General features: G+C 40.2%; 1 pseudogene; it reads right to left on the bottom strand.

Moving 5' to 3' along the window:
- Positions 1 to 9,675: 9,675 nt before the first annotated feature.
- LOC132007995 (U4 spliceosomal RNA) lies at positions 9,676 to 9,782 on the bottom strand (annotated as a pseudogene).
- Between the last annotated feature and the right edge of the window lie 7,463 nt (positions 9,783 to 17,245).

Genomic DNA, 17,245 nt, shown 5'->3' with positions numbered 1-17,245 from the left:
TTCCTTAAATCATCAGCAAAAATTATAACACCATCTGATGTGGTGGCTCAATATATATAGAAGAAATACTTAAGTATATATTTTAAAAGTGGGCAAAGTAAAGGAATATGAATGGAAATAAGGCCTCTATATTTCACTTGAAGTGGTAAAGCACCAATACCAGTAGTTATAATAAATTACATATTTACTTTGTAATACCTAGATCAACAACTAAGAAAACTACACAAAGCAGTGTGTTCAAAAATAATATTAAAAAATCAAGATTGAACTCTAAAAAATGTTCAAGTAACCACAAAAAACACAAAAAGAGAAAGAGAACAAGAAACAGTGTTATAAGGTGGGGGGAGAGAGGGAGATATAAAAAGGAAGAGATTATTAACTTTATTTACCTTCTTGTATTTTCAAAAAGATTTTCTTTATTTATTTGAGAGAGAGAGAGAGAGAGAGAGAGCAAGAGAGCATGAGTAGAGTGGGGAGGGACTGAGGGAGAGGGATAAGCAAACTCCCCGCTGAGCAGGAAGGGATGCAGGGCTTGATCCCAGGACCCTGGGATCACGAGCTGAGCTAAAGGCAGATGCTTAACACACTGAGCCACCCAGGAGCCCCACCTTCTTGTATTTATAGATTATTTCACTTGTTACAGTGAGAACATACTATAATTGTAATTTATTTATTTATTTTAAAAGATTTTATTTATTTATTCAACAGAGATCACAAGTAGGCAGAGAGGCAGGCAGAGAGAGAAGGGAAAGCAGGCTCCCCACTGAGCAGGGAGCTTGATGTGGGGCTCGATCCCAGGACCCCGAGATCATGACCTGAGCCGAAGGCAGAGGCTTAACCCACTGAGCCACCCAGAGGCCCCTATATTTGTAATTTAAAAGAAAACTGCAATTAAAAAACCTTTTGAGGGAAATGTTTTCCCTCAAACTTGCTTTTGCTATTGTTCTCTACTTTAGTGAATTGGTGTCATCATTCACTCCTAAGACAAGAGGCCTAAAAGTAATTCTAGATCTATCCTTTCTGTAATCTTCCACCCTTCCACTTAATTAGTCACCAGATCCAGATTTTAGTTCATAAATATCCCTATCTTCCTCTAATTAACCATAAATCCTATCTACTCCAGTTCCTAAATCTCTTTCTAAATCCCTTCCCCTCTTTACCACCTCTGCCAATAAGGCTTTTTTTAGTTCAGGACAATATCATCTCTCAGTACTTGAATAGCTTTTAAAATAATCCCCTGTTTTACTCCTCTCCTCAATCTCTCTTACAGAGGGTACTCAGAATTATCTTTCTAAACAGTTACAGTGTACCACTGTTGGCACACATAAATATATTTTTATTTTAATGGGTATACTTTTGCTCTAATTTTTATAAACTCAATGTTTCTAAGATATTAATGTCTAAATTTAAGAAATGAAAAATGGTGAAGGTAGACTATGATTCAGTGAAGTTGGAAACATTGGTCCTATAAGAATAAAGCCCAACTCCATGAGTTTTTATGCTCTGGTCCCATTCAGCCTTTCCTAATTTGTAATCATAAATGTACCATTCCAATTAGAAAGAACTTTCTGGGGCACCTGGCTGGCTCAGTTGGTAGAGCATGCAACTCTTGATCTCGGGGTCATGAGTTTGACCCCATGTTGGGTGTAGAGATTGCTTAAAAAAAAAAGGAGAAAGAACTTTCTGATGGCCCCCCAAACATGCTATGTTCTTTCTTTCCTCTCTGACCTTCCTCATGCAGTTCTCTTTTGTTCTACATAGTAAACTCCTCCTTTTCCTTAAATATTCAGCTCAAATATTTCTTCTCTGAGGAATTTTTTTTGCATGTGAATGTTTATAGCAGCTTTATTCATAATCACTGAAACCTAGAAGCAACCAAGATTTTTTAAAAGTTTATTTATTTAGTTTTTAGTAATCCCTATACCCAATGTGGGGCTCGAACCCATGACTCCGAGATCAAGAGCCACATAGTCTCCCAACTGAGCCTGCCAGGTGCCCCAAGATCTTTTTCAGTTAAGTGAATGGATAAAAAACCTGTGGTATATCCAAACAATGGAATGCTATTGGGTGATAAGAGGAAATGAGCTTTCAAACCATGCAAAAGTATGCATGAATCTTAAACATATATATCTATGTGTGAGAAGCCAGTCTGAAAAGACTGCATACTGTCAAATTCCACTTATGTGACATTCTAGAAGAGGCAAAACTGACAGTAAAAATATTGATGGTTTATAGGAATTTGGGGAAGAAGGATTGACTAGGTGAAGCCAGGAATATTTTAGTCCAGTGAAACTATTTTCCATGATACTGTAATGGTGGCTACTTTACACAGTTTTCAAAACTTCCAGAACTTTAGAGCACAAAGAGTGAAACTTATTAAGTTTCATGCAATTAAAATAAAAAGTCATTTAGAGGATCAAGGGATACAAGGTCAGAATGTAGAATGTGAAAAAAGAATCTAACTATATTACAAATGCCATGAAATAACCTTACAGAATTAGGTAAGGGCAGAGGTACAAATCTAAGTAACTTTTATAAATGAAGGTTGTCTGGAAAATTATAGGCAAAAGCAGCTACATATAAAGCATTCCATTCTAGTCAATACAGTTGTTTCCCGGGTCACCTGGGTGGCTCAGTGGGTTAAGCCTCTGCTTTCAGCTCAGGTTATGATCCCAGGGTCCTGGGATTGAGCTCCCATCGGGCTGCCTGCTTGGTGGGGAGCCTGCTTCTCCCTCTGCCTCTTCAGATCCCCCTGCTTGTGCTCTCTCGCACTCTCTCTCTCTCTCTTTAATAAAATCATAAAAACAAAAAACAAAAAACAGTTGTTGCCTGTGAAGCTACATGCTAGCAATTCTGAAACCATTATACATATATACTGGGATTGAGCAATTAAGTAACCAGATGATGGATTGTGGGAGCCAGGTTTCTCACTGTTAGGAGTTGGGAGGGTACAGAGAAGCAAAGGCAAGAGGCTAAAATGATCCATATGGTAAAGGATAAGAATTGGAGGCCACAGTACGTACTCATGTTTAGCATAATACAGATATATTTATAAATCTTTAAATATGTATGTTGCTAAATGAATTAAGGAGGCCATTAGACTGATGCAGCTCTAAGGCCAATGGTGGCCTATATAAGCAAACCAAAATCTAAGCCTATAAAGGCCTCAAGGTTACCAAATCCAAACATTAAGGACAATCAATTACAAACAGCCAACTAGGCTTTAAGCCACAGGCCCCCAAAACCTCCAGTTTGTTGCTGCCCAATTCGAATGGGTTTTTGCTCAAACTTCCAAAATTGTTAATGTGCCTGAATTTGATTTTCCAACTGCAATAGTGCCAGAAGAGGGAACTGAAGGAGATTCCAGAGGGCCCCCAGAAGCAACGTTGTGGCAAGCAGGGGAAGGCATCTGCTGAGCCCCTTGAGCTCACCCCCCCTTCACCACCTCTGGAGGTGGGGGGGAAGCCTCCCCCCCCATCCCAGATCTACAGCCTTTGTTTTAAGAGCTTTTGGACTTGGCACATTCTTCTCCAGACTGGGTCAGGAACCCGGCCAGAGTTAGATCGGATCTGACCTAAAAATCAGACTCTGGCTTGAGGATTATTTTCTCATAGCACCCCTCTAACAGCTCTATTCTAGTACTTGTACTTTCTAATGTGGTAATTATTTGTTCATATTTCTGTGTTCCCCACAAAATTATGACCCCTTCCTGGACAGGGCCCAAATCTTACTCAACTTCTTATCTTAAATTCTCACAAAATACCTGGCATACATAGGTACTCATAAAATGTAAGTTGAATGGAAAAGATTGAAGTCTGGAATCTAGAGTCAAGGAGAGCAAGCATTCCCTAAAGGCAGATCTGCTTTGCATGTTACTACAGCCTTCCTCTCTCCTTTTAGACATCACTTGGGTCACCTGGAAAAGAATGCAAAGGCCAGAGTCATGAAGGTTTCAGGGCTAGGAACAGAACAGATTAGAAGGGTTTAAGGTGAGGCCCAGCTGCCTTCAGCTGGCACTAAGTTAATTGTTCTGCCCACCCACACTTCAGTCTCTGTGGATCCAGCCTTCTTGCCCACCTTCCCTATCTGGTTTCTGGCTATCTGTTGGGGAATAAACCCAAGAATTATGGCCTCTGCCTACCTCTGGGATCAGCAAGTAGTGCCCTGGACTTGAGAAAACAGAGTGGACATTGCTCTGCTGTAGTTTCAATTCTATGATGAAGTTTGGAACTCTCTAGATTGGTATTTCACTTCCAGATAAGGCACAGTAGTTGTAAAAGATTGTTAGTGGTGGTAAGGAACAAAGATGCAGGTGAGAGGAGAGAGCTAGATTGACCATCACCATACAAATCTTTTTTTAAACAGATTTTACTTATTTAATTGAGAGAAAGAGTGAGAGAGTGCACACAAGCAGGGGGGAGGGGCAGAGACAGAAGGAGAGGGACAAGCAGACATCCCACTGAGTGGGGAGCCTGATGTGGGACTCGATTCCAGGACCCTGAGATCATGACCTGAGCTGAAGGCCGACGCTTAACCAACTGAGTCACCCAGGCTCCCTTTTACCATAAAAATCTTACACAGAAAACATTTACACTCTTTGGCCCTGATGATAGCCCCACTTCTGTAGGAACACTGACTGGACAAGCAGACATAATTGGGAAGAGGCTGCAGTTCCTCAAAGTGCCAGACTTGGAGCTAGCCCTCTTATATGCCAATTTTTCTCTTCACACTAAATACAACTTTTTTGGTTTATTTGTGATCTTTGGTTAGAGCACCTTGACAAAGGAATAACTGCCTACAGGTTGAATGTTTCCAGCTCTCTAGGGGCTCCTTGTCTTGAGAAACCCATGGCTATAGCCCCATGAGTAGGGAGTATGGCCCCGACCTTCCAAGAAACTCAATATAAAAGGGTTTACATTGAAAGTTAGCGATTGCTTTTTAAGTTATCATTTGAGGGATGGGAAATGGTACCAACCAAGTAGTAGTAGATTTAAAAAAAAAACAAATAAAACAATACAAAAAATAAAACAAAAAAAAAATAAAACAAAACAAAACTCTTAAGTCTCTTCACTAAGCTTTTCTTCCTTTAGCCACTTGATTCTGAAGGCAAGACAAGATTAGGCAGACATGGGGGAAGGGAGAAGGGAAATATGCCTAACTACAAAAAAGGCAAATGTGAGGTATATGGTGGAATAAGAACTATGATCCTGAGAGTTCACCAAACATCAGTATCCAAAATTTTAAAAGATGTTTTCCACTTAAAATGATACATGTTTGGGGCGCCTGGGTGGCTCAGTGGGTTAAAGCCTCTGCCTTCAGCTTGGGTCATGATCTCAGGGTTCTGGCATCGAGGCCTGCATTGGGCTCTCTGCTCGGCAGGGAGCCTACTTCCCTCTCTCTCTCTCTCTCTCTGCCTGACTCTGCCTCCTTGTGATTTCTGTCTGTCAAATAAATAAATAAATCTTTTTAAAAAATGATACATGTTTTAGGGGTGCCTGGCTGGCTTAGTCAGTAGAGTATGAGACTCTTCTTCTTTCCTTTTTTTTTTTTTTAAAGACTTTATTTATTTATTTATTTATCAGAATGAGACAGAGTGAGAGATGGGGCACAAGCAGGGGGAGTAACAGGCAGAGGGAGAATCAGGCTCCCCACTTAGTTGGGAGCCCAATACAGGACTCCATCCCAGACCCTGGAATAAGGACCTGAGGCAAAGGCAGACACTTAACTAAGCCCTCCAGGCATCCTGAGCAGGAGACTCTTGATCTCAAGGTTGTAAGTTTGAGCCCCATGTTGGGTGTAGAGATTGCTTAAACATAAAATCTTTAAAAAAAATAAAAATGATACATGCTTATCATAGAAAATAAGGAAAATGGAGTCCTCAAAGTATTTTGTCTATACTCACTCTCTAAAGCAGGCTCTCTCAAACATTAATGTGCATAAAATCATGGGGAGCTTTATTTATTTTTTAAAGATTTTACTAGTTTATTTGACAGAGAGAAACAGTGAGAGAGAGGGAACACAAGCAGTGGGAGAAGGAGAGGGAGAAGCACGCTTCCCACTGAGCTGGTAGCCTGATGTGGGGCTCTATCCCACTGTCCTGGGATCATGACCTGAGCCAAAGGCAGATACTTAACTACTGAGCCATCCAGGCACCCTGGGATTGTGTATTTTAAATAAGCATACCAGATAATGGAGAGGGGCCGCATTTTAAGAATGTGGGCCTAGGGTGGAGCTTCATTCTTAGTACATAGATTGATGATTCTGAATTTCTTCTTATTCTGTCTTTCTTTCTTTTAGCAAACTTACCCATTGACGTAGTCACAGTCTCACTTATATGAACGACTATTTATTTCTGCCCTCAATCTCTCTGAGTTTCAGAACCAAGTTTATAGCTGCCTGCAAGAATCCATGTGCCTTGCCAGCACCTCCAACTCGACATGTTCAAAACTGAAGTCATTAGTCATCAGTGAACAATGACTTCTTTTTATTTTTTTAAAGGTTTTATTTATTTATTTATTTGACAGACAGAGATCACAAGTAGGCAGAGAGGCAGGCAGAGAGAGAGAAGGAAGCAGGGTCCCTGCTGATCAGAGAGCCCGATGCAGGACTCCATCCCAGGACCCTGGGATCATGACCTGAGCCGAAGGCAGAGGCTTAATGGTCTGAGCCTTCCAGGCATCCCATACCTAACATTCTTTAAAAGTAATCTCTACCCCCCTAACATGGGGTTCAAACTCAGGACCCCAAGATCAAGAGTCACATGCTCTAAATGTATATAGCATTTTAATCTTCCCTTTTTAAGTAAATTTTTTCTAATTAAAAGTAACACATTTAAAGAAAAAAGTGAGTTGAAAAACAAAATGTAAAATACGATTAAAAATACAAAATAGCAATTCTACTCCTGGGTAGGTACCCAAACAAACTGAAAGCAGGGACTTGAACAGATATTTGTACACTCATCTTCAAAGCAGCATTATCCACCATAGCCAGAAGGTGGAAGCAAGTCAAGTATCAGTGAATGAATGAATGGATAAAGAAAATGTAGTGTAGGGACACCTGGGTGGGTCAAGAGTTGGATGTTTAACTGACACTCAGGTACCCCTCGCCTCGCTGGTGCTCTCTCTCTCAAATAAACAATCTTAAAAAAATTTAAAAAAATCTTTAAAAAAAGATTTTTTTCTCAAATAAACAATTTATTTCTCAAATAAACAATCTTAAAAAATAGAAAATTTTTTTAAAAAAAGCATCCAACTCTCAGTTTTGGCTCAGGTCATGATCTCAGTGTCATGAGATCAAACCCCGCATTAGACTCTGCTCTGTGAGGTGTCGGCTTAAGACTCCTTATGTCCCACCTCCCATGCTTGCTCAGGCTCTCCTCTAAAAATAAGTAATCTTTTAAAAAATGCTATATACATTTAAGAAAAAAAATTAATACAGTGGTATTTCTTTTTTTTTATTTTTTTAAAGATTATTTATTTATTTATTTGACAGAGAGAGATCACAAGTAGGCAGAGAGGCAGGCAGAGAGAGAGGAGGAAGCAGGCTCCCTGCTGAGCAGGGAGCCCGATGCGGGACTCGATCCCAGGACCCTGAGATCATGACCCGAGCGAAGGCAGCGGCTTAACCCACTGAGCCACCCAGGCACCCCGGTATTTCTTTTTTTAAAAGTTTGTTTGACAGACAGAGATCACAAGTAGGCAGAGAGGCAGGCAGAGAGAGAGAGAGAGAGAGAGATGGAAGCAGGCTCTCTGCCGAGCAGAGAGCCCAATGCAGGCCTCGATGCCAGAACCCTGAGATCATGACCCAAGCTGAAGGCAGAGGTTTTTAACCCACTGAGCCACCCAGGCGCCCAATACAGTGGTATCTCTGATCTGTTGGCCACAGAATTCAAGTTAGTTCTTAACCTGATCATCTTTGGATGAACTGACAAAACTAGGTTTCTGGACCTACAAAATAAGAGATCAGACCCTGGTCTTAGAAATGCCACAAGGTTAATGGCATCTTTAAGGCTCAGTCTAAAGCAGCCTACTGACTCATTTCTGATCTCCCTTTACGCTGAGATGTAGGTAACTCCAACTTAGGAACAGTGAATACTAAATTTAGAAATAAGGAGTTTCCTACCTCATTTCCTTTTGCTACTTTCTCGAAGGGATTTCAGGGTTGGAAGAAGCACGAGAAATCAATTAGTATAATCCTTCTATAAAACAATCCACTTGAAATGAATGGGCTCTCTGAAAATGACTGTAGGGTGTAGGTATTTGGTCTCTGATGGCATTCATGAGGGTATGGATCTCTTAAGAAATATAATTTCAAGGTGGTTATTGTTTTTATAAAGTAATATTTCAGGGGGATAATTTCTAAACACTCTAAAGCCATTTATATCAGGAAAGCTATATTCTCTATATTACAGAGCAGGAAACTTTACCATAAGCTCTCAAGGCTGACTACATAACTCAGCAGCTCTCAAGGTCAACAACAAACACATCAAGTAAAATCTTCAGAAGAAAAGAACAGTGAGGAGTCATTGCAAATGGGTATGGGTGTTACTTTTGGAATAATAAAAATATTCAAAAAGTAATTGTGGTGATAGTTGTGGAACTGTGAATATACTAGAAACCAATCAATTGTACAGGGTGCCTGGGTGGCTCAGTCAGTTAAGCATTGCCTTCAAGTCAGGTCATGATTCCAAGGGCTTGGAATCAAGCCCTGTGTCTGGCTCCCTGCTCAGTGGGGGAGTGTGCTTCTCCCTCTCCCGCTGCCCCTTCTCATGAGCTCTCTCTCTCTTGCTCACTCTCTTTTTCAAATAAATAAATAAAATCTTTAAAAAAATCAATTGTATACCTTAAATGGGTAAGTTGTATAGTATGTGATTTATGTATCAATAAAGTTGTTATTTTAAAAAAGACATCAAGATATTGGAAACACGAGATGCCTGGGTGGCTCAGTTGGTTAAGAAGCTGCCTTCGGCTCAGGTCATGATCCCAGCGTCCTGGGATCGAGTCCTGCATCAGGCTCCTTGCTCGGCAGGGAGCCTGCTTCTCCCTCTGCCTCTGCCTGCCATTCTGTCTGCCTGTGCTCGCTCGCTCTCCCTCTCTCTCTCTCTGATAAATAAATTTTTAAAAAATCTTTAAAAAAAAGATATTGAAAACACAACCCTCTGAATAGAAGAAAAAATTTGCAAATCATATATCTGATATACGGTTGTGGGCATATATACGATATATAAAGAACTCCTACAACTTCATAATAAAATATAAACCAATTTTTAAAAGGGCAAAGATTTCGGGGCACCTGGGTGGCTCAGTGGTTAAGCCTCTGTCTTTGGCTCAGGTCATGATCCCGGGGTCCTGGGCTCGAGTCCCACATCAGGCTCTCTGCTACGCAGTGAGCCTGTTTCGTCCTCTTCTCTCTCTCTGCCTGCCTCTCCGCCTACTTGTGATCTCTCTCTCTGTCAAATAAATAAATAAAAACTTGGACTGCCTGGGTGGCTCAGTGGGTTAAGCCTCTGCCTTCAGCTCAGGTCATGATCTCAGGGTCCTGGGATCGAGTCCCCCATTGGGCTCTCTGCTAGGCAGGGAGCCTGCTTCCTCCTCTCTCTCTCTCTCTCTCTCTCTCTCTGCTTGCCTCTCTGCCTCCTTGTGATCTCTCTCTGTCAAATAAATAAAATATTAAAAAAATAAATAAAATCTTAAAAAAATAAATAAAAGGGCAAAGATTTCAATTAGCAATAATTGCACCTCGGATAAACCTCATTGGCTACGATACTGCCACTGCGCAAAGCTAAAGGGAAAAGATTTCAAAAGACATTTCTCCAAAGAAGATATCCAAATGGCCAACAACCACGTGAAAAGATGTTAACCATCACCAATCATTAGGGAAATGCCAATCACAACCACAAGTATGTTTATGACTAAAACAGATAATGACAAGTGTTAGTGAGGATAATGGAGAAATTCAAATCCTCACATATTGCTGGTAGAAATGCAAAATGGTACAGCTTCTGTGGGGAACAGTGGAAGATAGTTTAGCAATTCCTCAACAAATTAAACAGAATTACTACATGACCAAGCAATTCCATTCCTAGATACCTACTAAAAGAATTACAAACATTTGTTCAAACAAATCCTTAAACATATATGTTTATAGCAGTACTATTTACAATAGCCAAAGGGTGGAAACAACCCAAATGCCCATCAATGAGTGAATGGGTAAACAAATTGTGGAGTAACTATACGAAGGAGCATCATTCAGTCATAAAAAGTAATGAAGTACCAATACATGCCACACAGTGTGGATGAGCCTTAAAAACATCAAGGTAATCATTTCACAATGTATATAATATCATGTATACATATATCAAAACATCACATTGTACACATTAAGAATATACGTTTGCCAATCACACCTCTATAAAGCTGGAGGGAAAAAGAGAAAACATCTAAGTGAAAGAAGTCAGAGACAAAAGATCACATATTGTATGATTCCATTTATATGAATTATCTAGAATAGGTCAATCCAGAGATAGAAAGCAGATTAGGGGTTACGAAGGTCTGAGGGGAGGGGGAAATGGTGGGGGGATAACTGCCTGATGGGTACAGATTTTCCATTCGGAGTGATGACAAAGATAGAGGTGATGGTTGCACAACGTCATGAATATACTTAATATCATTGAGTTGCACATTTTAAAACAGTTAAAATGGGTAAATTTCATGGTATGTGTATTTTGCAACCACAAAAAGAAAAGAAGAAATCAGACCTGTAAGAGGTTGCAGGAAAGCATTAAGAATAAACTAACTATAAATGAGATATAAGCTTCATTACAACACAGCTTGGAAAATAAAAGTGTAGTAGATCTAACCAGTTGAGATACAGGAATGCATTTAGCAAAAGTGTAACCCTGTAGGACTAACTACTGATTGAAATCTTTTATCACATAAAAAATCTTAGTATTGGAAAGAATCTTAGATGCCATCCTAATCTTCTCTACAGTAAAAAAATGAACACAAGGAAAAAACATGAACAAACTTATTTTGAAAAACATCAGGTCCAAAATATAAAGAGCTCAGAAGGTCATCAGTCTTATCTTCATACACACACAAAAATGCTGAAGAAACTGAAAATCAACAACAATTCTTAGGTTCATCAGAGAATTGAAGTCACAGGGCAAATGACTGCCTCCCAAAGTAGAGAGACAGGTGAATACAAGAGAATCATGGCTTTTGAGAATAGAAGCCCACCCCTGGGGCTAGTATTAGAATAGGAAATTTGGTCTGTAATAGACCAACTGCTGGAAAGTCTGTGTGGAGAAGCATAAGAGTTAAAAAAAAAATCCAGAGGGAGGGCCCAATCTTAGGGAGGCCCAACACTTTCATGAGTTTTACCTACATGAGCCCTACTAAGTTCTCAGTTTGAAGACTAGAGAAAAAGTACCTCAAAATTGTGATGGTGGTGGAGGGGAACCATTTTGAAATATGCCCAGAATATTCTGTTCTCCTTAAACAAACAAACAAACAAACAAAAAAACCCCTACACTAAAGATAATCTATTTGACCAGAGCTTAGCCAATCTGGAGGAATGGAAATACCCATCTCCAGCCCCTTCTAGTTTTCCTATCTCACCTAAGTTGGGAGATGTGGTAGAATGGAAAGCACTTGTTAAAGGTCACAGCTCAGGAATACAGGTTCACTAAAAGACCGAGAACTAACCACAGGAATAGAGAATCCTCCTCCAACACCATGACACCACATTAATAAGATTCCTGTATAATAACAAGATGACAACGGAAAGAACTATATATCTCAGACCTTATTTAAAAAGAATTTTCTAGGGAAATCCAAAGACAACAGGGGTGGCAAAAACAAGGGCACCAGTGGCAATTTCACCTCTGACACAGCTACAGTAAACAGTAAAACCAACCTAATCCCTAGCCAGATAAAAAAAAAAATTCTCACACTAAATGCTAATTTGCCTGAGTTCCTTTTACCCAGGACATCACATTCAGCCTCTGCCTTTGGCTCAGGTCATGATCCCAGGGTCCTGGGATCAAGCCCTTCATCAGGCTCTCTGCTCGCTTGCTTCCTCCCCACCTCTGTCTGTCTGCCTCTCTGTCTATTTGTGATCTCTGTCTGCAAATAAATAAATAAAATCTTAAAAAAATAAAACATTGATCCAGCAATTCCACTTCCACGTATATACCCAAAAGAACTGAAAACAGGAATTTGAACACATATTTGTACATTTATGTTCACAGCAGTCCTCTTCTCAACAGTCAAAATGTGGAAACCATTCCAATGCCCATCAACAGATGAATGGATAAACAAAATGTAGCATATACATACAATGGAATATCAGTTAGCCTTAAAATTAAGTGAATTCTGATATATGCTACAATGTGGATGAGATGTGAAGACATGAGGACAGATATTGTATGATTCCACTTATATGAGATACCTAGAGTTATCAAATTCATAGAGACAAAAAGTAGAAAAGGTTTCCGGGGGCTGAAGGAGGAAAGGGGAATTACTGTTTAATGGGTACAGAGTATTAGTTTGGGATGACAAAAAGTTCTGGAGATGAATAGTGGTGATGGTTGTACCACAGTGTGGATGTAATTAATGCCACTGAACTGTACACTGAGAAATAGTTAAATGGTAAATTCAGCTATGTACATCTCATGGCAATTAAAAAAATAAGACAAGTCATATATATATACACAAGGAACTATTTCTACATGTTTTTTTCCCTGACTTTATTTATTAGAGAGAGAGAGAGAAAAAGAGCGTGAGCTGGGAGAGGGGTTGGGGAGAGAAGCAGACTCCCCGTTGATCACAGAGCCTGATGCAGGGCTTGATCCCCAGACCCTGAGATCATGACTTGAGCCGAAGGCAGATGCTTAACAACTGAGCCACCCAGGCGCCCCTCTACATAGTTTGTTGTGAAAAACTAAAAGGCATGCAGAAAATACTGTGGTAATCTTGAAATCCTATAAAAATGTTTACAAAAATGCTTGCTTTAGTTATCTCCCACTTCTAAAGTTGTACCTTGATTAATCTGATTGTTTGCCATGTTTGTGTTAGCAACATACTTGTAAACCACTTCTACAGATGGCTAATCTTATCTCTTAGGTGACAAGTGTTATTAAAATTTCAATTATTAATTCTTTTCCCAAGCTTTTAGCTTCCAACATACTCATTATAGCCCTAATCATTTCACCTGACAATATCTATTTGCTAATCAATTCCCAGTGAGAATTATAAGATATTCATGTGCAGTAGCAAGAAAAAAATTAGAATCTCTGAAACAGATGGTTAGTAATATGCTTTTAAATCTAGAATGTATAGAAAATGAAAATGTGAGACTCACTGGTGATTCCCAGAGGAAATAACAGTACTCCAATCAGTGCACTGTGTGGCTTGTCAAATAAGTAATACAGAAACCTGAGTGGGACCATTTGGAACCTGACAAAAGAAAGTCTTGCAGAAATGGTGATGGGGGCTGGCTAGATGCACAGCCATTGCACATAGAAGAAAAGACTAGAAGAACGTACACTAAAATATTAATATTGATTATCTCTGGGGAGTCGGGTTACCAGTTTTCATTTCTTTTTTGTTTGTTTACCTCTATTTTCTAAAAATTTTAAAATAAAACATGACAACTGCTCTCATAGGAAAAAACCCCAAGCAATAACACTTATCAAAGATGTCACCAATACAGGAGATCCTGGCCTCTGCCCCCCAGCAAATATCAACAATTAAAGGGCTATCCATCAACAGAAAAAGCTCTAGGAGAGCTCTGGAATCCATTCCAACTTTAGCAACACAGTGAAACAAAAACTTGAAAATAATCATACAAGAAAGGAAAAAAGACTGCTTCATTTTGCCTGTATCATCCCATTCCTCAAGCTAGCTTTGCTCAGCACCAAGAAAGAACTTCCTGGCTAGAGAGAGTCCCCCTTACCAAGTAAGGAAGAGTGGAGTGAGTGAAGAGTTTGCCCAGCCTCTTGGGCCCAGACCAGCAAATCTGAGACATAAAGAGATGACTAGGAGCAAGGAAGAAAAGCAGGGGTTACCTAAGCGGTCACACAGTGGAAATAATCATGGTTCACGATGACCTGCTTTGCAGAAAACCGCAGGAGATTCACCACGAAACTAACAGCCAACATAGCTACTATGGACTGCCTACAAATTTCACCATCTTTGGTCCCATGGGTCTTCATACTCACTGACCCGAGCTACCTAAGTCCTTCCCTACTCTGCTTTTCCACCAAAGCCTGGGAACAACACTGGCAGTCAGCACAGGCCTCTGCAGCTATCTAAGTACAAGACACCAGCTGACCCCACTGCCATGTGCACACTTGGGTCTAGCCCCTCCAGCTGTGCACTTGCGCACTGCTGGCCCGACAACTATTGCTGGCCTCCACAGTGGTGCACATGCCTGGGAAGCACTGTGCAGCCATGAGAAAGCCAGGGCCCCTGCAGCTGCCAGAGAGCCCATAATTGGCCCCAGCCTTGGTTGTGTGCCTGGTCTCCACCACTACATGTGAGTCTGCACCCAGTCCCTTGCACTACAAAGTTACCTGTAGCTGACTTTCGTAACTAAATGTACCCAACCACTGGCTCCAACCACCACCAGTACTGACACATGTCCTGGTCCCCAGCCAGGGTAACAGAGATGCTGCTGAGGACCCTGATACCTCTGGCAGCCACTGTGGACCCTGCACAGTGACAATCAAGACTCACAGAATTATCCATGCTGTGGAACCCAGTGGCCTGAGCCAAAGAGACATCACACTCCCCCTGGATCCAGGGCCGACATATGTCCATGCACTTGGTGCCCTCCACCATTAGATCTGGAGCCACAGTACACTCAAGTGGGCAGCCATCCCCAGGTAAAAGGATTCCCTTTCCAAAGACAGTCCATAATGTCTATAAGGGGGTGACTGATTCTTTAAATGTGCAGGTACCTACACAAGGCTACAGGGATCACAAAGAAAATAGGAAGCATGATATCACCAAAGGAATACAATAAATCTCCAGTGACTGGAGAAATGCAGATACAGGAATTATCCAACAAAGAATTCCAGGAATTGTTCTCAAGATGCTCAGAGCATTACAAGGCAACACAGGTAAACAATTAAACAATATCAGAAAACAGGGGCGCCTGGATGGTTCAGTCAGTTGGTTTCTGATTCTTGGTTTCGGCTCAGGTCATGATGTCAGGGTTACAGGGTTAGGCCTGGATTGGGCTCTGTGCTCAGCACTGAGTCTGCCTAAGATTCTCTGCCTTTGCCCCTTCCCAGACTCGTATGCTCTCTCTCTCAAATAAATAAAATCTTTTTTTTAAAAAAAGCAATATCAGAAAACATTATAAGAACAAAATGAGAAATTCAACAAAAATAAATAAAGTATTTAAAAATCCAGAAATTTTGGGGGTGCCTGGCTGGCTCACTCAGTAGAGCATGTGACTCTGGATCTTAGTGTTGTGAGTTTGACTTCCATGCTGGGTGTAGAGATTATCAAAAAATAAATAAACTTTTAAAATATTCATTTATTTGTTTTAGAGAGAGAGAGAATGCAAGCACGAAGAGGGGCAGAAGGAGAGGGAGAGAATCCTTAAGCACACTCCCCACTGAGTGTAGAACCTGACATGGGCTTGATCCCAGGACCCTGAGATCATGAACTGAGCCAAAATCAAGAGTCAGATGCTTACCTGACTGAGCCACCCAGGTGCCGTAAATAAATTTTTAAAAAGTAAAAAACAAAAGAAAACAAACAAAAAACAACAACAGCAACAACAACAACAACTAAACACCCAGAAATTTTGGACCTAAAGAATAACTGAAGGACTTAATAGAGAGCTCCAAGAGCAGACCTGAACAAAGAAAAGAAAGAATCAATGAGCTAGAAGACAGACCAAGTCAAAGTACCCAGTCAGAAGAGCAAAAAAGAAAAAAGTTTCAAAACGAATAAAGAAAGCCTACAGGAGTTATGGAACACAATCAAGAGAAGTAATGTATGCATCACTGGAGTCCCAGGAGGAAAAGAGAGGGATAAAGGGGTGGAAAACTTATTTAAAGAAATAATGGCTAAGAACTACCCAAACCTGGGAAGAGTTTTGGGCATCTAAGTTCATGGAGTTAATTGGTCAAACCAAAATTTCAATTCAAAATGAACTTCTCCAAGAAACATAATAATAAAACTCTAAAATCAAGAAAAAGAGAGAATTTTAAAAGCAGCAAGAGGAGAAAAAAAAAATTTCTCATACAAAGGGAACCCCATAAGGCTATCAGTGGGTTTCTTACAGAGCCCTTACCTATTACTAATTACTCTAAATGTAAGTGGATTGGATATCCAATCAAAAGACATAGAGTGGCTAGATGGATTAAAAAAAACAAGACCCAACTATAGCTACCTGAAAGACACTCACTTCAGCTCGAAGGACACACATGGGCTCATAGTGAAGGGATAGAAAAAGATAAACAATGCAAAGAGAAACCAAAAGAGAGCAAGGGAAACTATACTTATATCAGAAAACAGTCTTAAAGTGGTGCCTGGGTGGTTCAGTCAGTTCAGTGTCTGATTGTTAATTTCAGCTTGGGTCATGATCTCAGTGTCGTGAGACAGAGCCCCATGTCAGACTCTGTGCTGGGCGTGGAGCCTGCTTGGGATTCTCTCTCTCCCTCTCTCTCTCTCTGCTCCCCTGGCTCCCTTCCTCTATAAAAAAAGAAAGAAAGAAAGAAAGAAAGAAAGAAAGAAAGAAAGAAAGAAAGAAAGAAAGAAAGAAAATGGACTTAAAGCCAAAAACAGTAACAAGAGACAAATATGGTTGTGTTATGATAAGATGGTAAATATATCAGCAAGATAAAACAATTGTAAATGTATATGCACCAAACATCAAAGCACCTAAATATAATAAACCAATACTAAGAGATCTAAAGAGAGAAATAGACAAAAATAGTAGTAGGAGACTTCAATATCCTATCATCAACAATGGACAGATCATAAAGACAGAAAATCAACAAAGAAATGCTGGCCTTACAGCTACTTTAGACCAAGTGGACCTAAGAGACACATATAGAACATTCCATCCAAAAGTAGCAGAATACACATTTTTCTCAAGTGCACACGGAACATTCTCTAGGACAAATCATATGATAGGTCACAAAGCAAGTCTCAGCTAATTTAAGAAAACGGAAATCATACCAAGTATCTTTTCTGACCACAATGGTATGAAAAAAGGAACCAAT

Source organism: Mustela nigripes, chromosome X (assembly GCF_022355385.1).
Source record: "Mustela nigripes isolate SB6536 chromosome X, MUSNIG.SB6536, whole genome shotgun sequence".
Classification (NCBI taxonomy): Eukaryota; Metazoa; Chordata; class Mammalia; order Carnivora; family Mustelidae; genus Mustela; species Mustela nigripes.
This window is presented reverse-complemented; position numbering and strand designations above follow the sequence as displayed.